Genomic DNA, 16,915 nt, shown 5'->3' with positions numbered 1-16,915 from the left:
TACCTAAGAGTTTGCAGCCTTGTGTCTGTTAGCTTGTTTTTTTTTTGTGGAGGCAATCTATGGATTCTTTCAGTTAGCACCTTGCTTGCTAAGATTGGTGTGATTAGGTTAGATTAATGATCAGAACAGTTCAGAGTAGTTTTCTCCGCTATGTGGTAGATTTCTCCCTAAATCAGACTACCTAGATTGTATTTTATCTTAATGGTCCTTAATTAAAACAGCTAAGGATTTTCCTATCTATGACCTAATAGTCATTTAAACAGCAGACTGTTTTTAAAGAGCAAATGTACTTAATTGAGATGTATGCATTTTCAGAAGGTAGCCTTGCTATTTCAAAATGTTAGAGCACTATAAGGTGAACACTAGTGAAAAGGAGTCTTAAAATTCTCAAGTGAATGAATTTTGTGGATTTTTCATAAAACTCTTATCTGAACAGTTTTATAATGATGAAGAAATCAGTCTCTTGGTGATTACTAACAATACTTATTTTGGCAGGTGCTGTGATTAAATGAGCTAGGATTTAAGCAGGAGCAGGAGCTGTTGATTTTCCTCACATATTCTGTTTGCAGGTGTCTTTGGTGATTGGTAATTTTCATTGTCCTAGAGCAGAGGAGGGGAGCCCACCATCCTACATGCGGCCCTCTAGGCCCTCAAGTGTGGTCCTTTGACTGAATCCAAACTTCACAGAACAAATCCACTTAGTAAAAGGACCTAGAGGGCCACATGTGGCCTTGAGGCCACAGGTTCCCCACCTCTTTCTAGAGTTTTCATTTATTATTTAAACAGCGTAAGTTAATATGTATATATGTAAAAAAGAAACTTGAGTGTTGTATCCCCTTATCTGATACTTAAATGAGGTGTCATTCCAGAATTCTAGGTTTAAGTGAGTAGAGCGAAGTTTTCCTAAGTAAACAGGACTAGTATCTTATTGTCTTGTAAGGTTTTTTGGTAACCATCTTTCTGAACCCCAATTTTACTTTGCTGATTACTTCAGCCAATAAACTGTGGTATTATTTAAAATATGAAATATTGTTGTAAAACAGGTTCTATGATAAAATTGATCCATTATCTAAAGACCATAAAGGACTTTCAGAGTCATAACATTAAAGATGTGATTTTTACCATTGCTTAATAAATGAATTTTTTTCAAAGGCAGACATTAAGGAGGCCTAATCATGTCAGTAGAAGTGTTATTTTTCTAATGATTTTTCGTTGTCAGAGTAAGCCCTCATCCAAATAGCCTGGCACAGAATCTTAAAATGCTAAGGGAGACTTGTTCACACTCCATGAACAAATAATGCAAATGAGATAAAAGTGTGGGTGCAAGTTTATAAGCAGGTGCCTGTGGGTCTATTTGTTAGTGATGCAGATATCATAAAATGTTTTTAACAATTCTGATAAGGCAGATTGCCCAGATGACAGGGAAGACGATTTTCCAGAGTGAGAAAATCACTTGGAGGAAGGCTATAGGTGTTGACAGCACAGACCATGGGCTGAATAATAATGATATTGATAACAATGAGAGGCAGTATGTTGTAGATATAATACTGGAGTCGAGAAGATCTGGGTTCAATTCCTACTTCTCATATCTAATTTCTGTGTAATTCTGGGCCAGTCATTTAATCTCTCATTGTCTCAGGAAACTCTCCAGGACTGTAAGTCATAAGCAAGTTAACATTCTTTATTGGTGAAGGGAGTTTTTAGAATGGGAATTCTCCACAATTCCAGATCAGTAGAAGAGGAGGAAAGAGAAGGTGATAACAATAGTTGGTTGGTTTTTACATTTTCAGAGGCTCAAAATAACATCACCATATTGGAGTCAAAGTACAGGGTACCCAATTACGGCTGATCAGACCAATATGAGCTCAGAAGGCTCTAATAGACCAGACAAAAAGAGTCTGTATGAACATTTAGAGCGGAGATGTCTCTAAATTTATACATTTCATGTTCCTTTTAAGTTACTGCAAGCAATTCTTCTTGGCTCATAGATCACAGTATTTCCTTTGATGCAGGCATGCTATGTATGCCCGGTGGTACTTTGCCAGCATCTCCCATATCACACAATTGAATCCGAAGTTCTTCAGAGAGATCTTGAGAATGTCTTTGTCTTGCTTCTTCTCACTTCCAATTGAGTGCCTTCCTTGCATGAGTTCTCTGTAAAAGTCTTTTAGGCAAACATATGTTTGATGGATGGTGTATTCACGTGGCAAGACCATTGGAGTTGCCCTTTCTGCAGTAGTTTGAATGTTTAGCAGTCCACTCTCCAGAACCCAGGCAAGCATGTCATCATGAAATTGACATACAACACTGAGGAACTTCTTTGGGCAACCAAATTTTGACATAATTTTCCATAAGCCCTCACAACTGATAGTATCAAAGTCCTTAGTCACATAGATGAATGTTGTGTACAGACCTCTGTTCTGCTCCTGGCATTTCTCCTGGAGTTTTCAGGCAGCAAACACCATATTGACTGATCCTTGGCCCTTTCTGAAGCCACACTGGCTCTCAGGTAGATGACCATCTTCCAAGTGAAGGATCAGCTTATTGATGTGGACCCTGGCAAGAATCTTTCCAGCAACGACTAAGAGAGAGAGACCTATCCTGTGATTATCACAGGACAATCTATTTCCTTTAGAGATGGACAATGGAGGCATTCTTGAATTTCTGGGAGATAATCTCCTCTTGCCATAAAACCTGGATTTTTTAGTCAGCTTTTATATGAGCAGTGGACCTCTTGCTTTGTAAACCTCAGCTGGAATAGAATCGACACCAGGCACTTTGCCACAAGAGAGGACTCAAAAATTAATCAAAACCTCTTTTTCAGTTGGAAATTTGACTAGAGAGGGACTGACTTCAACCTGAGGCATATGGTCAATGGCTTCAGCATTTATTGATGATGGTCTTTTGAGAACACTATGTAAGTGTTCAACCCATCTCTCCAGGATCATGTCGTTATCGCTAATCAATGTGGCTCCATCAGCACTGAGTAGTAGAGATGCGCCATAGGTCTTTGGCCCATACATACCCTTCAGGGCATCACAAAAGTGCTTTGGATTGTTACTATCAGCATAAAACTGAATTTCATCTGCCTTCTTACTTAACTAAGAATTCTGCATCTCTCTAAGCTTCACTTGCACTTTACTTTTGGTGGAGTTAAATGCTGCCTTCTTAGAGATGTATGAACCATCCTGCTGATAAACCCTGTAGAGTTCTTGTTTTTCATCTAGCAGCTTCTGAATTTCCCCATCATTTTCCTCACACCAGTGTTGATGTTTGCGAGTATTCTAACCCAGGTGAGTAAATGCAATACTGTACCACATCTCTGAAAGCTGCCTACTCCTTTTCTACTCTCCTGTTGCCAATCATGTGTTGGCTCACCTTTCCCTCCAAGTTAGCAATGAACTATTCCCACTCAGAGAAGTCTATAATCTCTTGATATTAAGTCTTCTGGTAGTTGCCTTGCCTTGGGGCCACGCTTACATTGAATGAAAATATTTATCTTAGAGAGGATAAGTCTGTGATCAATCCAGCACTCCAAACCACACATTTTCTTCATCATTCTCACATCTGTCTCTTCTCCTTATAATAATATAGTCTCTTCTCCTTATAATAACATAGTCTATTAAATGCCAATAATTGCTGCAAATATGCATCCATGAAGTTTTATTGCATTCAGGTGAACAGAACACAGTGTTGGTGATGAGAAGGTTATGAGATGCACGAGTCTTCAGGAGTAAGTGACAATTGCTGTTTCTATTTCAGACTCCATTCTTCTTAAGCACTCCCTGTCATATGTGGTAATGAAACAGGTCTCAGAGCTTCACCCTAAGGGGGCCATGGAATGAGTAATATTTCCTTGTCAAAAAGGAAGAAGAAAAATAATTTAGGCCAAAACCACACACGCACACACACACACACGCGCACACACACACACAAACAGATAGATAAGCATATATATGTATATGTGTGTGAAATGGTGTTTTTACATATGTATATATGTATGTATATGTATATAGGGATGTGTGTATATATATTATATATAATATATATGTAAAACTCTACTATGAATGCTTCATTTTTTCAGTTCTTTCTTTGGAGGTAGATAATATCTTCCTTCATGGGTCCTCTGTATTTGATTTGAGTATTTATAATACTTAGAATAACTTACTTGTTCACAGTTGTTCATCGAACAATATTACTGTTACTGTATACAATGTTCTCTTGGTTCTGCTCATTTAACTTTTCATTATTTCATGCAAGTCTATGTTTTTCTAAAATCAACTAACTCACCATTTCTTATAGTACAGTAGTATTCCATAATTACTAGACATGCATTTCCCTCCATCTTATTTTTCCTATTTATCCTTCTCTCTCTCTCTTTTTACCCTATCCCTCCTCATATTTAATTTACTTCTTACCACTGCCTTCCCAATCTATGACCTTTCTAAGAATCCCTGCCTTATCCTCTGCTCTCACCCTCCTATTCCTTAATCTACGCACCCTTGTAAGAGTCTCTCCTTTAACCTTTTCCCCTTCTAAGAGTCCCTCCCTTATCCTTTCCCCTTACCCTCGTATTTCTTAATCTGCACAACCTTCTAAAAGTTCCTCACTTATCCTATCCCCTCATTTCCCTATTTCCTTGTAAGGTAAGAAGACTTTTATGATGTTTATATACATACATATATGTATATATGTTATACCTTCTTTAACCCAGTTCTGATGAGAATAAAGTTCTAGCACTACCAGCCCTCTACCTCCCCCAGCCTCCACTGTATCAGTTCTTCCATTCATGCCTAATGCGTATGAAAATGTTGCTCCATTTTATCTCTTCCTACCCAATTTTATTTTTTAGGATCATCCTATCATACATAACTCAAGGCAAAGCTTTTGATCTATGTATGCTCTTTCAAACTACCTAAGTAATGAAAGCATTCTTTGTTGGTATTTTTTAAATTTGTAGAGATAGTTTTCAACACTGACTTTTTATAAGATTTTGAGTTCAAAACTGTTTATCACTTCCTTCATATTTCCCCTCCCCAAGACAGCAAGCAATCTGATATAGGTTACACATGTGGAATCATGTAAATATATTTCCACTTTAGTCATGTTGTAAAAGAAGAAATAGAACAAAAAAGGGAAAAACCACAAAAAAAAAAAACAACAAAAAAGTGCAAACAGTATGCTGCAATATGCATTTAGACTCCATAGTTCTTTCTCTGGATGTGGATAGAATTTTCTGTCATGGATCTTTTGGAATTGTCTTGTATCATTGTATTGCTGAGAAGAGCTAAGTCAATCATCACTGATCATCACAATTTGCTGTTGCTATGCACACTGTTCTCCTGGTTCTGCTCTTTACACTCAGGATCAATTCATGTAAGTCCTTCCAGATTGTTTTGAATTATGCCTGCTCATCATTTCTTAGAGCACAATAATATTTCATTGTATTGCTATACCAAAATTTGTTCAGCTATTCCCCAGTTGTGGGCATCCCCTCAATTTCCAATTTTTGGCCACCACAAAAAAAAGGCTGCTATAAATATTTTTGTACATGTGGGTCCTTTTCCTTTTTATGATCTCTTTGAGATACAGACCTACTAGTGGTGTTGCTTGATCAAATCACAATTTGATTGCCTGTGAGTTTTTATCCCAAAAGCTGCAGTCTTTGGTTTTATCCAACAGTAGATTACTATAGTCATTTACTACTGTGTCTTGTGTACCTAACATATTCCGTTGATCCACCACTCTATTTCTTAGCCAGTACCCACTAGTTTGATGATTGCTGCTTTATAATAAAGGTGTAGATCTGGTACTGGTAGGCCACCATCCCTCGCATTTCTTTTCATTAATTCCCTTGATATTCTGGAACTTTTGTTCTTGCAGATGAATTCTGTTGTTATTTTTTCTACCTCTATAAAGTAAATTTTTGGTAGTTTGATTTGCATCACATTGAATAAGTAAATTAATTTAGATAAAATTGCTATTTTTCTTATAGTAGCTTGGCCTACCCATGAGCAACTGATATTTTTCCAATTATTTATGTATGACTTTATTGGTGTAAAAAGTGTTTTGTAATTGTGTTCATGTACTTCCTGGATTTGCCTTGTCAATTAGACTTCCAAGTAATTATATTGTCTATAGTTATTTTAAATGGAATTTCCCTTTCTACTTCTTGCTGCTGAGCTTTGTTGGTAATATAAAGAAATGATGATTTATGTGGATTTATTTTATAACCTATGACTTTGCTTAAGTAGTTAATTATTTCAAGTTGTCTTTTAGTTGATTCACTAGGATTCTCTAAGTATATCATCATGTCATCTGCAAAGAGTGAAAGTTTTAATGTGGCGGGAGGAAGGAAATTTTACAACTCAAAATCTTATAAAACAATGTTAAATTAAGCGACCAAACAGATTCTGGAATGACAGAACCTACGAAAAGACAGAGTGAAATAATTTTCCAGTCTTTGGGATAAGAACTTTCTATTTGACAAAAACTGTTGGAAACCTGGAAAACAATAAGGAACAAACAGGAATAGACCAACATGTCATACCATATACCAAGATAAGTTCAAAATGGGTACATGATTTAGACATAAAGGGTGAAACCATAAGCAAATTAGAATAACAAGGAATAATCTACCTGTCAGATCTATGAAGAAAGGAAGAATTAATGATCAAAAGAGAGATAGAGAGCATTATGAAATGCAAAATAGATAATTTTGATTACATTAAATTAAAAAGCTTTTGCACAAATAAAAACAATGTAATCAAAATTAGAAGGAAAACAGAAAGCTGGGAAACAATCTTTACAGCCAGTGTTTCTGATAAAGGCCTCCTTCCTCAAACATACAGAGAACTGAGTCAAATGTATACAAACACAAGTCATTCCCCAATTGATAAATGGTCAAAGGATATGAATAGGCAGTTTTCAAATGAAGAGATTAAAGCTATCTATAGTCATATAAAAATGCTGTAAATCACCATTGATTAGAAAAGTGCAAATTAAAACAACTCTGAGGTACCAACCCACATCTATCAGATTGGCTAATAGGACAGAAAAGGAAGATAATAAGTGTTCGAGAGGATATGGGAAAAGTGAGACACTAATGTACTGTTGGTAGATCTGTGAACTGAAGAACAATTCAGAACTATGCCCAAAGGGCTACAGAATTGTCCATACCCTTTGATCCAACAAAACCATTACTAGGTCTGTATGACAAAGTGATCATAACAAAGTGAAAAGCACCCACATATACAAAAATATTTATAGCAAGTCTTTTTGTGATGACAAAGAATTGGAAATTGAGGGGATACTCTCAACTGGGAATGGCTAAACAAGTTGTGGTATGTGAATGTAATGGAATACCATTGTCCTATAAGAAATGATCAGTAAGGGGATTTCAGAAAAACCTGGAAGGACTTACATGAATTGATGCTCAGTAAAGTGAGCAGAACCAGGAGACCACTGTGCATAGTAACAGCAACACTGTGTGATCATCAGTATGATAGACTTAGCTCTTCTCAAGACAACTCCAAAAGACTCATGATGGAAAATGCTATCCACATCCAGAGAAAGATCTGTGGAGTCTGGATGCAGATCCAAGCTTACTATTTTCACTTTGGTTTCTTTTTTTCTTTGTCATTGTTTTTCCCTTTTGTTCTGATTCTTCTTTCACCACATGCTAATGTTGAAGTATTTTCAACATGATCACACATGTATAATCTAGATCAGATTGCTTGCTATCTTGGAGAAGGAGGGAGAAAAATTTGGAACTCAAAATCATAAAAATGAATGTCGGAAACTACCTTCACGTGTAATTGGAAAAAATAAAATACTATTAAGTGGAAAAAAATAATTTCTTTAAGTATAGTGTTGTAACAACAATGTTGCTAGCAGCTGCTATGGAGGTGTAACACCAATAACACCAGCATACAGGAGGTCTACTAACACAGATTCTTTGATCTGCTTTTCTAAGGAAAGCAACTTTAAGGGGTTAACAATCTCACTTTAATTAAACATACATATACCATTCACTCAGTTCAGGGGGAAAAGCCAGCATCTTCAACTTCAGAGAGAACACAAACAGAAATTACAAGCATATATTATATAAACAGAGCAAATAAACACAAATCAGTCTATCCATAGCAATACATAGTTACCAGAGAGAAGCGCCAACATCTGGGTTTTCAAAACCAGGGGGTCCACTTCAACGACTGCCCAGAGCCTCATCACCAACACCCTTTTGATGAGTGTGCCCCCAAAACAAAACACCAAACTCAGAACTTATATACACATCTCAAGGTCCTGGGGCACTTGATTACCTCAGTGCTGAGAAGCACTCAAACAAAAAATAGCAAAAAGTCCTACTTTCATTTCCATTACATTTGAAAGGCAAGACTCATCAAAGGTATTTGATTACCTCAGCATTCCAAAAGAGAAAGCAGTGAAAAAGTCCCACCCTAATTACCATAACAAGTATCTAGACTTTTTTACCATAACTTTAAGATTATTAAAATGAGTTATTATTTCTTGGTGTCTTATGTTATTATCCTTCCCTTGCCCAATTCTAATTTTTAAAAAGTTATTTTTTTCCATAATGTTTTGGATCTCTTTTTCCAATTGGTTGACTTTCTTTTCATAATTTTCTTGCATTACTCCCATTTTTCCCTAATTTTTACTCAATGTCTCTTAGATTTTTAAAGTCCTTTTTAAGTTCTTCCAAAAAGTCTTTTGGGGCTTGTGACCACTTTACTTTTTTATTTGAAGTAGAAGTAGTTATTTTAATTTAGTTATTCCTGAGTTTGAACCCAGATGTTCTCTATCACCACAGTCAGGCTCCAATCTTGAGATGTGGGGAATAATGTTTTAAGTTTCAGGGTTTTTGTGTTGTTATGTCCTGAGCTCTACTGGGGGCCTGACCTCAGGTAATCCTCTCAGCCCCTGTGCCATGATGAGGACCCACATAATGTTGTCACTACAAATGTTCTTGCTCCCTGCAGTCCCTCTTGAAGCTGCAAGCTGGAATCAAAACCAGAGACTCTGCCCTACTGGAAGTGCTCACAGCCACTCCTCTACGACCTGCACTTACCAGTGTGTGCTCACTCCTCCTCCTCACCCATATCCATAGCCTGGGACCCTATTGGGTCAGTTGCACCTGGGCCCCACATCCAGCACCATCAAAGGGCACTGTAACCTTCCCCTGGTCAGGGGACAATGCCCATACTGTCCCTGGGGGCAAAGTTTTGGAAGCTGAGGCAGCCACTAGACAGCTGCCCTCAGGGCTTTTTGTTTGTTGATTCAGTGGTGTCAGCCTGGAGGTATCTGCACTTCAATCAGGCCACACCAACCACCCCAGGAAATCAGATCTTTCCAAAAGTCCTCTTAAGCTGTCTTAGGTGGACAACTGCTTTACCCTACTTTTAATCATTTTTGCCCCTCACAGTTCACTTTGAAGCATTATTTTAAATTATTTATAGAGGAATTTGGGAGAACCTGGTAATTTCTTACCTTATTCCACCATCTTCTCAGAATCTTCTCCCAGGAGGAAGAAAATTGACAGACATTCTTAGAGCATATGATAAACAGGTAAAAATTGATGGAAATACTTTTAGAACAAATAGAATCTCACCAAGCAATAGTGGAGACTGGATTTGTCAAATATAACTGACAGTTATTTACCTCTGGATGGAGCCTATGAAATGGTTAAGATCTAAGAGTGGAATCCAAAGGCTCTATGTGAGCAACATCCTCATGAACTCAGTTAACAACACATTGACAAAAAACTATTGAACAAATGGCTGAGTCACATGAATTTGCTTTCAGAAATGGAGAAGTTTGTAATGATGATTCAGGAACATCTCATTGCCAGCATAAATAATAGAAAAGTTATCCTTAAGGAGGCTGAACTTTGTGATCAAGTATATTATGCAGGGGAATGGTAAAAACAATACACACATAATCGAATGATGTAAAATTTTAATAACTTCCAAATATCTAGCAAGACATGACCAATACAAGCTCTCTTTCACGGACTGACAGACAACAAATTTCTAAGCAACAAATATAGAACTCAAAATTGGACCAGAGTATACTGTTGTCCACAATTGTTCACATATAACACTAATTTATTAATATTTAATAACATTTTTATAGCTATCACCAGACTAAATACTCATAATCGCCAAGCTACAGTACATGGAACAAAAGAGTTTTCAAAATAATCATGATTCCAGAGACAGTCTCCTCAGTTTCCAAATCTTAGTCACTACAAAAAAGTTTTGCATATTTTTTACATCCTTAGAGTTTGCTTAAGCTTATTCCCTCCCTTAGCATACACAACCTCTGGAAGAAGTCAGTGTGGGTATGGGTGAGGGTAGAACTTGGAAGATGGTATTTAGCATCTGGCATTGGAACAAAAGAGACTTATCTGAGAGTGAGTATGGGTGCAGCTGAGAGCTTGAGCTGGCATGACATACTTGGGGAGTGGTCAACGGGGGGCAATTGAGTGATAATGGCTCTAATAATGATAACATTTATGTTGTGCTTTAATTTTTTCAAAGAACTTTACATCTCATTTGATTTTCACAACACTGTGGGGAAGGTCTTACTATCATCATTACAGATATGAGAAAACTAAGACTGAGAAGATTGAATGACTTGCCCAGCATTTGAACTCATGTCTTCCTAACTCCAAGCCTAGGGCATGATCCATCGAGTAACCTAGAGTTTTGCAGAGCAACATATATGGCTGTGACCTTAGTCCTTATGATCCCTTCCAGAAACATGCATTAGTATGAAGTGAGTAATTATGAAAAACTATAAGATCAGATCCCACAAGGAGCAGTGTATCTGAGTCATGGGGATCTGAGCTCCCCTAGTTCAGGTTTGTGTGTTGACTATTTGAAGGGCATTGGATAACTTGCATACTGGGTGATCCTCCCTGTATTCCTTTTTTCTTTCCTTGGCACTGGTCTGTCTCAAATTAACTTTCAAGACATTTTGTAACAGAAGCCAGGAACATTGATTCTATTCTTTGATTTGCTACTCAACTGAAGAGGTCCACAATTGATTTTTAAAGGGAGATTGATTTTTTTAAAAGTTCAATCTGTATTGAAAAGGAATGGATCTGACAGAAAAAGCAGGCTCAGGGTAAATTACAGGACCATTGTGAAAACCATGATTAGCCATACCAAGTGCTAGGAATCTTTAGGAGGACTGAAATAAAGATGAGCACCTCTTACGGAAACTATTAAACTCCACCTCTGCAATATACACCAGAAGAAGCAGCCCAGGAACTGACTCCCTGTTTTGTAAGGGGCATTAGCTGTTCCCAGGAATGACTGGAGCAGAATCACTTTGAGCGGTGGCTATCTGACATCCTTGAAAGTCATCTCAACTCTTATGAAGGGGATTCTTTAAGGAGACAGCAGCTTCCCTGGAAAACTCAGGATAACCAGCATAAGAGCCTTGTGAGCTTCATCTCTTCATGAAGTTCTTTTCCAAAGCAGCTGAAGTTCTCTGGGAGGGGAGTGGATGTTGTGCTTGGCCCTATCCTCTGAGGAGGAAGAGGTGGACGTACTTTCTAACTTCAACTGGTGGATGAATTTGCCATCCTGAGAGCCCAACTTCTCCAGCTTCCATTTTTTTTTCATTTTTCTTTTCATGCCTCTTGAAGGTGTTCAGCTTTTCTTCCTCCCGCCACTTGTCATTCTCCATCATATCTTGCCATTTTCACTCCCATTCCTTTGCTGAGTTTTCTGGTGTGACCTGAAGCATGTTGCTTTTGCTATCCTTCTTTTTGGGTGAATAGTTCTCAGCTCAGGCTCTTTCTTTCCTGTTTACTTTGAAATTGTGCTGTCTACTATGTTTAAGGGACTGTGACCTCCTTTCCTGGGTTTCAGCATCCTATGTGCCCTTTCTGTTGGGGTGTTTTGGGAGCAAACCAGGTGTTCCCCATGACCTAGAATGGTTCTTGATCCTGTGTGCTCCCGGGCTTCAGTTGCCAGAGGTCCTGGTAGTCTTTGATCATGGTCAGCGTCCTTAATCTATAAGCCATAACCTGGAATTTTGGGTAAAACAGGAGGAGGCTTTGCCATTTTCTTTTGAGACTTTATAGGGATCTGCCCTTCCTTACTGGCAGTGTGGTCACTGCTGCAGCTGCAAATACTTGTGCTTCTTATGCTTTTCCCCCCTCTCCCTCTCCTCCTCCTCCTCCTCTTCCTCCTCCTCCTCCAGACTCATTTGCAAAAATTATTTGATTTTGTTCATTTTCACTAGATTATTCAAGACTTCTCTCTTTTTCTCTTCCTCCTTCTTTTAAATGATGAAAAGCAAGTCCTCCCAGGTTTTGTTGGCCATGTGAAGTAAAGAATTGGCACCCGAGGGGGCAAAGATGGAGCCTGGGAGAAGCCTTGTCTCAGTTGAACAACCTGATTCTTTGTCTTCCATCTTCTCAAAAACATACTTGTCAATGGTACATCCTATCAGGGACTCATCAAGAATCACCATCCCACCAGGCCCTGGTACATCCAATCTAGTTTTCTTCTTTTTTGTGACAGCTCCCACATCCTCTGCTTAGCATGCATTTCCTCCTGAAGTTCCCACTGCAGATCCTCAATCTTTTTACCATTCTGCCTCATGTTTCTGCTCTGCCTTCCACACTTTCTCCATATTTGGGAGGATCTGTGGGTGGCAGCTTTTCTTCAGATTCAGATCTCCACCTCCTATGATGGCCTGCTCTATTGTGACAACCACAATAGAGTAGGACATCAATAGAACCAAAATTCAAATTAAATTGCACTTTAAAAATTATGCAGAAGACTTTCTTCACTGGTTGAGGTTGATTACTCAATACTCTGTGCCTGAATGAAAGGTAGAGTTGGTAAGAGCTTGGGAGAAGAGATCCTGATCTTCTGGCTTCCACCTTTAGACTTGTAGTTCACAATTCTCTTCAGCAAAAGGTCCCTGAAGGACTCTGGCAAGAAGCCATCTAGAGAGGAGCCGGCACCTCAATCATGTTCCTGTTCTGAACTTGCAACTTTGGACTTGGGAATTTCATCTTTGGTGAGACATGAGACTCTCAGATTGAGGTGAGATATTTCACTCCCAATAGGAGAGCTCATTCAACTCTGTGAATGATATCTGATATATACTTTCATGTATGTTCTTTTTCTGATTTCTATTTGCTCTTGGCTTAGATAAATGAGTTTATTTACTATTCACCACCTCCTGGTATATAAATAAATCATATATTAAAGGATTAATATTTACTGTGTATGTGAGAAATATGGAGGATACATAGCACCAATGACAATTAAAAAGAATCCACCACAGTTAGACATGGAAAAGATCCATTATATGTCACACTTTTCTTCTATATAATATAAAGAGGGCCAAGAAGTAGAAGATAGAGAAGGTTTTTTTCCTATGAAATTTCTTCATTCACCATTTTCAAACAGCTATATCTTTATCATGCCGATCTTTCAGGAACAAGAGAAGGACCATAGTATTCAAAGAAGTACAGCAGCAGATTCTGATGTCTTCAAGAGACTGGGAATCAATACAAAGAAATAACAAGGAGGTAGATTTTAGCTCAGAATAAGGAAGGGATTTCTGACAATACAGTTATCCAATAATGAAGTAGAATTTTAGTTTAATTTTAATTCGATTTTTTAATTTTTAATTTTTAAAAATTTAATTTTAATTTAATTGTTATTTTTCACTGATCATCCAAGATCAAACTGTTATCTTCATAGTAGTTTGAGAATTTCCCTACTCACTCTTTTTATTTTATTTTTCCCACTTAATAATATTTTATTTTTTCCAATTACATGTAGAGTTTTCAACATTCATTTTTATAAGATTTTGAGTTCCAAATTTTTCTCCTTTCTTCCCTCCCTTTTCCCCTTCCCAAGACAGCAAGCAATCTGACATAGGTCATACAAGTATGTTCATGAGGTCAAACGTATTTCCACATTAGTCACGTGGTGAAGAAAGAATCAAAACAAAAGGGAAAAACCATAAGGAAGAAAATAAAACCGAAAAACAACAACAAAAAAGTGAAAATACTATGCTTGGATCTGCTTTCAGACTCCACAGTTCTTTCTCTGGATGTGGATAGCATTTTCTGTCATGAATTATCTTGGATCATTGTATTACTGAGACTAAGTCATTCACAGTTGATCATCATACAGCATTGCCATTATTGTGTGCAATGGTCTCCTGGTTCTGTTCACTCCACTTTGCATCAATTCATGTAAGTCTTTCCGAGTTTTTCTGAAATCCCCCTGCTCATCATTTCTTATAGGACAATAGTATTCCATTCCTTCACATACCAAAACTTGTTCAGCCATTGCCCAATTGAGGGCATCCCCTCAATTTCCAATTTTTTTGCCACCACAAAAAGAGCTGCTATAAATATTTTTGTACATGTGTGTGCTTTTCCCTTTTTATGATCTCTTTGTGATACAGACCTAGTGGTATTATTGCTGGATCAAAGGGTATGCGCAATTTTATAGCCCTTTGGGCATAGTTCCAAATTGCCCTCCAGAACTGTTGGATACCTGCTTACTCTTTAAGGAATGTAGTTAGTCCCTGTTCTTAAAAGTATTCAAGGAGAACCAAGCTGAATGGTTGCCACATATTGTTTTTTTTTTTTATTTTAAAAAATAAGTTTTCATTTACGAGGTTTTTTTTTTGGTATCATAATTTTCCCCAGTGCCCTTCCCCTCCCCCTCCCAGAGAGCCATTCTATATAATGAAGAGTATTTATTTTACAGACAAAAAAGAGAAAAAAAGAGACAAAAATCAGCATATTTTATCATTTCATTGAAAAAATCTGAGTGTTTTCATTCAGTGTACAATAGTTATGGGACTCTCATCTCAGCAAAGGGGTAGGCTAGGAATGTCTTTGCATTTTTCTTTCCAAGGCATGATTGTTCTTTATAATTTTGCAATATTTAATTTTTATCTTTTAATCATTGTTTTGTCCATCTCTATTGTTGTTTTCATTGTCTATCATTTTTCTTGACTCCACTTACTTCACTCTGCATCAGTTCATGTAGATCTTTCCATGTTTCTCTGTATTCATGTCAATTGTCATTTTTAACTACACTATACCATTTTTCATTCACATGCCAGAATTTGTTTAGTCATTCCTCAATTAACAGGCATCTTCTTTGTTCACAATTTTTTTGTGATTACAAAAGGTGCAGCTATAAATGTTTTGATGTAGGTTGGGGACTTTCTTATCAATAACCTTCTTAGGGAATATGCCTAGTAATGAAGTCTGTGGGTCAAAAGATATGCATATTTTAGTCACTTTATTTGAATAATTCCAAATTAGCTGTACAGATTCACAGTTTTACCAACAAAGCACTAATGTTCCTATCTTCCCACACCCCCTCCAAGATTGTCTATTCCCAACTTTTGTGAAAGAATTGCTTTAAAAAAATATCCTACAATAGCTAAAAGGTAGGACCAAAGCACCTCCATGTTTTCTTCAACTTTAAAGTTATGTGTGTCTATGCATCTGTAAGACAACATAAGAAGATAGTGGAGAGAGCCTTGAACTTGGAGTCAGCCACCCTAAGTTCAGGTAACAGCTCTAACATCTAGCTGTGTGACCTTGGACAAATATCTCAATTTCTGACAGCCTTGATTTAATATTTAATTTACAAAATTAGATTAGGATAGGCATATTTAGGGTTGAAAGACTGATAACACCTGAGACATTTACAATTCAAACATTTGCATTTAAATTTGAGTCTCCTATTGATTTTCTATGCAAAAAAGGTAAAACTCTAACCCTAATTCTTTTTTTTTTTGGACCCAACCTATCATTTCGTTGGTGTGGGGCCATAGTTTCAAATTCAGATGGGGGCCTGGGCGGCTGGGGAGGACAGTTGTGGGTGGGGGTGAGGATAGGGACTGATCCCTACTTTAGGATCGCTGCAGGCTATAGATTGACTTAGAAAACCACATATTAACATTATGTTCTATTGTATTTTTATTTCTTTTAAAAATAGTTCCCAATTACACTTCAGGTCCTGTTCTTGACACCTGTGTTTGTAGGCTGAGGAATCCCAGAAAGAAACTCCTTCAGTCAATGTAAATTAGTACCTTTTGTTCAATTTATATAGTCTTAGAGCAGGTTATCTTAGGGCTGCATTAAAATAAAATAACTTATTCAAGGGCCGCACCAGAATAAAAAATACAATACACTAATAGAAAGTGGGGCAACATGCTTCATCAATACAACAAGAGAAGGCACGAAGGGCAAAAGCAAACACGAAACAACAAAATGACAACACAACAGTATAAAGGTAAGTGCATACTGACTAGTCCTGCATCATATAGACAGAACACATCCCACAGATTGATTGAAAATTCCATGTGATATGTTCTGTCTGCAATACTGCTTAAAAACACCAAGGAAAATTAATATCAACAAGATTATTTATTAGTGATGGAATTGAAAAATCTAATACACATTCTATGCAAATTATTATTTTATTTTTTTACTCGTGAAAATTAAAACCCACAGGCAGGCCACATAAAATTGCACTGCAGGCCACATGCGGGCTGTATTTTGGATAGCCCTGGTCTTAGAGAGTTGTTTTGGGCACTGAGGGGTATTACACTGCAGATATGGGTCAAAGTTAGGACTCAAACCCAGGTCTTCCTGATCTTACCAGCAAATCACAGTGCCACACTAATTCTCATGACTTTTATTATCTTTATATTAATCAGTAATGTTCCTCCTCCTTTTGCCCATCTCTTTCATTCTAGTTTGGCACTGATTTGAAGTTGTTTCCAAGAGCCAGAAGCAGGTAAGCAAGTGATTTTCTTCTTTCATCACTCATAATTTTCGATTTTCTTTGTTTCATAAGGATGAGATTAATGAACTGCATTTTAA

The 16,915-nt window shown here is 37.3% G+C and overlaps 1 pseudogene; it reads right to left on the bottom strand.

Annotated features, from left to right (window-relative positions):
* Window positions 1-11,475: 11,475 nt before the first annotated feature.
* Window positions 11,476-12,768, bottom strand: LOC118846857 (annotated as a pseudogene).
* Between the last annotated feature and the right edge of the window lie 4,147 nt (window positions 12,769-16,915).

The sequence above is a fragment of the Trichosurus vulpecula genome, chromosome 4 (assembly GCF_011100635.1).
Source record: "Trichosurus vulpecula isolate mTriVul1 chromosome 4, mTriVul1.pri, whole genome shotgun sequence".
NCBI classification, from domain to species: domain Eukaryota; kingdom Metazoa; phylum Chordata; class Mammalia; order Diprotodontia; family Phalangeridae; genus Trichosurus; species Trichosurus vulpecula.
This window is presented reverse-complemented; position numbering and strand designations above follow the sequence as displayed.